Here is an 8,956-nt window from a genome sequence, read left to right on the forward strand (position 1 = left end):
GAAGGCTAAAGTTACATTCTTCCAAAGTTGCCAGTTTTGGTCTTTTGTGACTCTGTTAATATTTTTCTGATGTTTTCATCCACTGTCCAAATTATTAACCTTTTTTCAATGAATATAATCTTAGTAATCCAACATTTTTAAAAAAAAAGGCCCATTGCCATTGACACATGGTGACCCCATGTGTTAAAACAGAACTGATCCATAGGGTTATCTTGGCTATAAGTTTTATAGGATCCCTGGTGGTGGAGTGGTTAAGCACTTGAATGTTAATCCAAAAGTCAGCTGTTTGAATGTTAATCCAAAAGTCAGCTGTCTTATAGGGTCACTATGAGTCAAAATCGATGCAACGGGTTCAATTTTTTTGGTTTTAATCTTTATGGAAGCACATCACCATGGTACCGCTGGGTGGGCTTGAACTGCTAACCTTTAGGTTAATAGTCAAGCACTAACCATTTGCACTACCAGAGACCTTCAATTTAAGTCCTCTCGTTAGCAGTTAATTCTGAAATTGATTTATATTAATAATATGATGCCTTAGCAACATACCGTTAATAGTTTAATACCAAATTCTGATACCTGGCGTAAACAGAGAACTGGGAGGGGGCATGGCAAGGGCAAGGAATGCGGCACTGCTGAGTTCTGACACTCATTTTGCTTTTGGTACTTTTGGTCTGAACATCAGTCAGCAATACAGATCCAGGAGTGAGCAAGTTTTGGGGACCGCCCTTACAGGGAAGTTAGGATGCCAGCATCTTCTATTTTGACACAGTCGATAACAATATTTATTTGATCTAAGTAAGTATCTGGTAGGAAATATCCAGTTCAACTGGTTCCACAAATGCAAATCAAATCACAAAGTCTTCCCCAGGAAAAAAATGCAGACGCTTGCGTAAATGAAGCAAGAAGTGTGTGACCAAGGATGAAGTTTTCTATATTTTCCTGCTGTTGTTGGCTGTCGTGGAGCCGACCGTGCTGACCCCATAAACGCTGTGCCATTTTTGGAAGTAGGTCACCAGGCCTTTCTTCCTAGCCCAAGGTAGTCTAGAAGCTCCACAGAAACCAGGTCAGGGGCTGGGAATCGAGCCTGGGCCTCCCACATGGGAAGGCAGGAATTCTACCATTCAACTACCAGTGCCCTGTTCTCCCGTTAGGAGTTTTTCACTGTAATGGAGCTTGAGGCCCATAGTTAAGTTAATTCGGTGATTCTCAAGGCGTGGTCTCCAGCCAGCAGCAGAGCTTCCTCTGGGACCTTTTTTGAAATGCAAATTGTTGGGTCCACCTCCAAACCAAAAAAACCGAATCTAGATTCTGTCTCATAGTTGGACTGCCCTTGAGGGCTTCCAAAGAACGGCTGGCTGGTGGATTCAAACTGCCAACCTTTTGGTTAGCAACAGTAGCTCTTAACCACTTCGCCACCAGTACTCCTGGGTCTACCTTAAACCTGTTGAAACAGAGACTGGGGGTGAAGCCCAGCAGTCTGTGCTTGAATAGGCATTCCAGGAAATCTGAAGATTCTCAACGTTTGAGAATCACTGTTTTAGCCCCTGTGTGGCGGGGGTAAAAATTCATTATGGACTGTCCACTTTGCTTCCCTGAAAAACCAAATCCAAAGCTGCTCCGGTTGGCAAGGAAAGACAGAAGAGGAAGTCATGCTTCCTTCGGGCTTATCACCAGGAGACCAGGGGCTCAGAGTGTGGCTGTCTGTCCTCTCAGCTAGGAGGAAGCATGAGAAACTGGCAAGGCTGTGTTTGTATTTCTTATCAAAGACGAAGTCTCCACGCCCAGAGTTGTGGGAGAGACCTGCCTGAAGGAGGCCCAGGGAAACACTACTGCAGCCCCTATAAGAAAGTGCTGTCCAAGTCTGTGAAGCAGGGTGCTCTCCAGTTGTTTACTGACAAACGATTGGAGGCCACTGGAAAACCACAAGCAGTGTTAGGACTGGGTGTATAATAAAAGTAAATAGGTTCTTATTGGAACCCTGAGGCTTGGCCTATGCTTCAAGGCCATGGAATTTGTTAACATGTGTTCTGACTCCTGCTTGTGTATAGATAAGGTGCTACTTCCTTAACTAACCGTAGCTTGCAAAGATTTAACAAGCAATTTTTGAGCACCTGCTTTGTGCAAGGCTCCTTATTAAGTGCTGGAGAGTAAAAAGACAATAAAATATTGTTCTTGGCCTCGTGGAGGTTAGTCTAGTAGAGACACGCAAATCAACCATCAGAAAGTTGTTGTTCTTAGTTGCTATCAAGTTGGCTCCAACTCATGGAAGGATCTTACGTATAATAGAACAAAACATTGCCCAGTCCTGCGTCGTCTTCATGATCGTTGGTACGTTTGAGTCCATTATTGTCACTATTGTGTCAATCCATCTCCCAAAGTGTTTCCCTTGTTTTTGCTGACCCTCTACTTTACCAAACATGATGTCCTTTTCTAGCAATTGGTCTTAGGACATATCCAAAGTAAACGAGCTGAAGCCTTGCCATCCTTTCTTTTAAGGAGTATTCTCATTGTGTTTCTTCTAAGACTATTAGAATTCAACATGGTAATTGTTAAATGGAGGCATATGCATAGACTGTGGAAGCACAGGGGTAGGGAGCCCAAGTCTGCCTTGAAAGAGGAGTGGGCAGCTCAACAGAGGAGGTGGCCTCAGCTGAGATTTACAAAATAAAAGAGGACCTTATCTGGAGGAGTAGGGAGGTGAGAGAACTTGACAGAAGGATCAGAGGACTTGGTAGAAGAAGACACAAGTCCTGGCCAATGAGAAGTGGTCAGAGAAGGACAGAGGGGAGAGGTGTGCAGGGTCAAAGATGAGGGACTCAACACCACCTATGAAGCAGTCTTCGCAAAATGGTGACCATAGGCAGATCAAGACTCAAGCTCTGATGACTGTTTTACAGGAGCTGAACCACCTGGAGGTCTTGTGTAAAAATGCTAAAAATGCAGATTCTGATCAGTAGGTCCAAGATTCTGCATTTCTAACAAACTCCCAGGTGATGCTGATGCTGCCGGTCCATAACCCATATTTTAGTAGCATGAGAACGGAAGAAATGACAGCATACCTAAGCCGTCAGTAAAATCCAGATTATGGGAAATTCTCCATGACAAACAGTTCAATTTCTTAAACAAAACAAAAGGTGGAGAGAAAACCTATAGATTACAGGAAATTGGAGAGACAAAACAACTAATTGCAATGTGTAGATCTTGTTTAGAACCCAAATCAGAGTATAAAAATATATTTTTAGGACAATTATGGAAACGTGAACACCGGATACCTGGTAATATTAGGGAATTAATTATTGTCAATTTTTTTTTTGGGGGGGCCGAATGTGATGATAGTATTATGGTTATGCTTTAAAAGGCAAGTCTTCAAAAGGTTACATACAAAAAGCAACCAAATAAAAAAAGGATTTAAATAGACATTTCACCAAAAAAAAAGAAAAGAAAAACATTGCCATCAAATCTATTCCCACTCACAGCAACCCTATAGGACAGAACAGAGATGCCCCATAGGGTTTCCACAGATCAGCTGGTGGATTCAAACTGTTGACCTTTTGATTAGCACCCAGGCTCTTAACCACTGCGCCACCAGGACTCCAGAAGAAGGCTGTTCCCACCAGGTTTTGACCGGGGCCTTTGACGTGTGAGTTGAACATGACAACCATTACACTACAGAAACCAGCCATGTCATGGATTGAATTAAGTCCCCCCCCCAAATATGTGTATTAACTTGGTTGTGCCATGATTCCCAGTATTCTGTGGTTGTCCTCCATTTTGTCATTATTTTATTTTAAAAGGATTAGGGTGGGATTGTAACACCCTTACTGAGGTCACATGCCTGATCCAATATAAAGGGAGTTTCCCTGGGGTGTGGCCTGCACCACCTTTTATCTCTCAAGTGATAAAAGGAAAGGGAAGCAAGCAGAGAGTTGAGGACCTCATATCACCAAGAAGGCAGCACCAGGAGCAGAGCGCATCCTTTGGACCCAGGATCCCTGTGCCTGAGAAGCTACTCGACTAGGGGAGGATTGAGGACAAGAACCTTCCTCCAGAGCTGACAGAGAGAAAACCTTTCCCTGGAGCTGACTCCCTGAATTTGGTCTTGTAACCTACTAGACCATGAGAGAATAAATTTCTCTTTGTTAAAGCCATCCACCTGGGGTGTTCCTGTTATAGCAGTATTAGATTACTAAGACAAGCCATTCCTTGGAAACCCTATGGGCAGTTCTGCTCTGTCCTATAGGGTCCCTATGAGTTGGAATCAACTTGACGGCAACGGGTATTTCACCAGAGAAGATAGACAAATGGCCGAGAAGTACATGAAAAGATGCTTAATATCGTTAGACATTTTGTTTTTGTTGTTAGGTACTGTGGAGGCTATGATTGGATGACCCTCAAAATATGCTAAGTGAAAGAAGCTAGACACAAAAGGTCACTTATTGTATGAGTCCATTTATATGAAAGATTCATAATAAGTACAGAGACAGAAAGAACATTGGAGATTGCCAAGGGCTAGGGCCAGGGAAGAATGCAGTAACTGCTTAATGGGTACAGGATTTTATTTTGTTGTTGTTCAGTGCAGTCTAGTCAGTTCCAACTCATAGCAGCCCTGTGTACAACAGAATGAAACACTCCATGGTGTTGCGCCATCCTTACAATCTTTGTTATGTTTGAGCCCATTGTTGCAGCTCCTGTATCAATCCATCTCCTACAGGGTCTTCTTTTTGGCTGACTCTCTACCTTACTAAGCATTGTGACCTTCTCCAGGAGCTGATCCCTCCTGATGACAGGTCTAAAGTATATGAGACGAAGTCTCACCATCCTCATTTCCAAGGAGCACTCTGGCTGTGCTACTTCCAAGATAGACTGACTTATTATTTTTCTGGCAGTCCATGGTATATCCAATATTCTTCACCAACACCATAATTCAAAGGCATCAATTCTTCTTTGGCCTTCCTTATTCATTGTTCAGCTTTTGCATGCAACTGAAAACATCATGGCTTGGGTCAGGCGCACCTTAGTCCTCCAAGTGATATCTTTGCTTTTCAACACTTTGAAGAGGTCTTTTGCAGCAGATTTGCCCCGTGCAATATGCCATTATATTTCTTGACTGCTTCTTCCATGGGTGTTGACTGTGGATCCAAGTAAAATGAAATCCTTGACAACTTCAATCTCTGTTTATCATGATGTTGCTTATTGGTCCAGTTGTGAGGATTTTTGTTTTCTTTATGTTGAGGTATAATCCATACTGAAGGCTGTAGTCTTTGCTCTTCATTAGCAAGTGTTTCAAGTCCTCTTCACTTTCAGCAAGCAAGGTTATGTCATATGCATATCCCAGGTCTTTAATGAGTCTTCCTCCAATCTTGATGCCCCATTCTTCTTCATATAGTCCAGCTTCTCGGATTATTTGCTCAGCATACAGATTGAATAAGTATGGTGAAGGGATACAACCCTGACACACACCTTTCCTCATTTTAAATCACGTAGTAGTATCCCCTTGTTCTGTTTAAATGACTGCCTTCTGGTCTATGTACAGGTTCTGCATGAGCACAATTAAGTGCTCTGGAATGCCCGTTCTTCGTAATGTTATCCGTAATTTGTTATGATCCCCACAATCAAATGCCTTTGAATAGTCAATAAAACACAGGTAAACATCTTTCTGATATTCTCTGCTTTTAGCCAAGATCCATGTTACATCAATGTAATGAGTCATTCCAAAAACCAAACCCATTGCTGTCAAGTCATAGTGACCCTACAGGACAAAGTACAACTGCCCCATAGGGTTTCCAGGGAGCAGCTGATGGATTTGAACTGCCAACCTTTTGGTGAGCAGATGAGCTCTTAACCACTGCACCACCAGGACCCCAAAAATTAGTCATTAAAAATCAAAAACCAACCCAGTGCCATCGAGTCAATTCTGATTCACAGCGACCCTACACAACAAAGAAGAACTGCCCCAGTTTCCAAGGAGTGCCTGGCAGATTCCAACTGCCGACCCGTTGGTTAGCAGCCGTAGCACTTAACCTCTATGCCACCAGGGTTTCCAAATTAGTCATTAGGGAAATACAAATCAAAATCACAATGAGATACTACTTCATCCCCCACTAGGATGACTATCACTGGAAGTATGGAAAACAAGTTTTTGGTGAAGATGTGGGGAAATTAGAACCCTCATCCATTGCTGGTGGGATTGTATAATGGTGCAGCCACTAAGGAAAACAGCTTGGCTGTCCCTGGAAAAGTTAAATGTAGAATTACCATATGATCTAGCAATTCTATTCCTTGGCATACACCCAAAAGACTTGAAAGCAGGGACTCAAACAGATACTTGTACACTAATGTTAATTGCAGCACTATTCAGAATAGCGAAAAGGTGGAAACAATCCAAATCCCCATTAACAGGTGAATGGATAAATAAAATATGCCATATACATAATGGAATATTATTCAGTCATAAAGCGAAATGAAGTTCTGATCCGTGCTAAAACGTGAACCTTGAAAACATTATGCTCAGTGAAATAAGCCAGACAAAAGGACAAATACTATATGAACCCACTTACAGGAAATATCTAGAGTAGGCAACTGCATAAAGACCAAAGTTTGCTAGTGGTTACCAAGGACGGGTTGGGGAGTTATTGCTTAAGGGGCACTGTGTTTCTATTAAGGGCGATGAAAAAATTTAGAAATGGATAGTGGTGATGGTTGCATAGCATCGGGAGAGAATAACGAATGTCAGTGAATTGTACATGTGACAGCGGTCAAAATAGCAAGTGTTTTGTTATATATATTTCATCACATACACACACAAAAAACTAAATACTCTATAGTCCCGTTTTTATGACATCTGGACAAGGTACAACTATAGGTACAGAAAACAGATCAGTGGTTTCCATTGGGTAGTGGAAAGGGCTGACTGCAAAGGGGCACAGGATAATTTGGGGGGTGATAGAACTGTTTTATATCTTGATTCTGTATCACGATGGTTACATGACTGAATGAGTTTCTAAACACTCAGAACTGTGCCTAAGAGGAGTCAGTTTTACTGTACGTCAATTATACCTCAATAAACCTGACCAAAACAAAAAAAAACAAAGAAAAAAAAACAGAAAAAAAGTGTTGTTGTTTACAGACATATATTGAAATATTTACAGATAAAATAAAATATCTGAGGTTTGCTTTGAAATAGTGGGGAGGGTATTGTTTTCGGGGTATAAGTGGAATAACATTGGCCTTGAATGGCTAACGGTTGAAACTGGGTGGTAGAAAGATTAAACTATTCTCTGTATATGTTTAAAATTTTCCATTATAAAAAGTTTTTTAAAAAACAAAGAAGCAGAGAGCTTCATCAAGTTAGGTGACCCCACAAACTCCCAGGTAGCTGAGAGCGGCAGAAAGGCAGGTTGGTCAGGGAGTGCCGAGGGCTGGGCCTGTAATGTGGGTACCCTTAAAGAAGCAATTCTGGTCGAACCTGTGGTTGTTACATTTCCCCTTCGTTCCAGAGGGCACAGGATTGGTGCGGGATGTTACCCCTCATCTAAGGAAGCAAACGGCTTGTCTGAGAGAGACCTTCGCAGGCCTCTGTGTGATAAGGTCCTTTTCACCCAGGGAGGCTTTGGTAAATAAGCTGGCTATCAGCAGCCCAGGTGGCGTCCAGGTGGTGCTATGGCCACAGACCCTCTGGAACCAGGGAGCAAGAAAAGAAGGAAGGTCGTATAGGTGATTTGCTCATGCTAAGTAATAAGTTACAGAGGGAAAAAAATTTTTTTAAATAAATTGTTTTGCAACAGTACAACACTTCACAATCCAGGGGGCCCTTTGGAGCTGGGCTCTGTGGCTCCTGAGACAGAGTTGGCACTGGCAGTCAGAGATGTCATACCTACTGGGCGGGCTTCGGATCAAGTGGGCTATACACTGTGGGCTTCCTTCACTCTGCCTTGTCTTCAGCCTTTCAAAGACCAAGAAATACCTTGGGTTAAAGCATAGATGAGAAGGTTGGATTCAGGGAGATTAAGTAAATGAAAAACGAAACAACTAGAACAGAAATAACGAGAACTTTAACACCATATGAAGAATGTAACCAATGTCTCTGATCATTATATCCAGAAACTGGAATGGGAGCAGGTTTTGCTATGTATATTTTCACCAAAAATAAAATCAAATTAAAAAAAAAAAAAAAAGGGAAAGAAAGAAATGAAGGTCAAAGACTGAAGAGGGAGGGGACCAGGTTGGGGTAAACTGTGAATAAGGGGCAAACCAATTGTTGTTGAGTCTACTCCAACTCATGACGGCCCCAAGTAGGTCAGAGTAGAACTGTGCTCCATAGCATTTTCAGTGGCTGATTTTTTTGGAAGTAGATCACTAAGTCTTTCTTCTGAAGTGCATCTAGCTGGGCTCAAATCTCCGACCTTTTGATTAGCAGCAGAGTGCCACCCAGGGAGTCCAAATAAGGGCTGATGACATTTATTTTGCAAAGAAGAAAGGTATACAGATTAGACAGGAGCCTGAAAAAGGGTTATGGGTTGTTCCTTAGTTACAGGTCAGCCTTGAGCAAATCTGAGCCTAAGATGAAAGAGCCTGAGTAGAGAAACAGATTTAAAAAGTAAAAGAAAAAGAGGGTAATTATGAATACAGATTGGAAAGAGATGGGAAGGGGTGGAACTGAGGCCCAAGATCTCTCAATTTGCCTGGAGAGAAGGGATAACATGGAATAGATGTGCATTTGGTCTGTCCTAGTATACGTTCCTTTTCTGGGACCTCCTGCTGCTTCTCATGAGACTGCCCGCCTCCTGCCTTTCCCCTCCTCCATTCAGATGGGACAGTCATGGTAATATACTGTGATCTGACCCTGTGGCTAGAGTTCATTGGTGCAGAAGTAGGTCTTGCTCCAAACTGGCTAATTAGAATGCATCAGTGAGAATTTGGAATCAGAATTGAGCTATGTAAAGCTCCATCTGACTGC

This window comes from Loxodonta africana, chromosome 9 (genome assembly GCF_030014295.1).
Source record: "Loxodonta africana isolate mLoxAfr1 chromosome 9, mLoxAfr1.hap2, whole genome shotgun sequence".
In the NCBI taxonomy this organism is placed as follows: domain Eukaryota; kingdom Metazoa; phylum Chordata; class Mammalia; order Proboscidea; family Elephantidae; genus Loxodonta; species Loxodonta africana.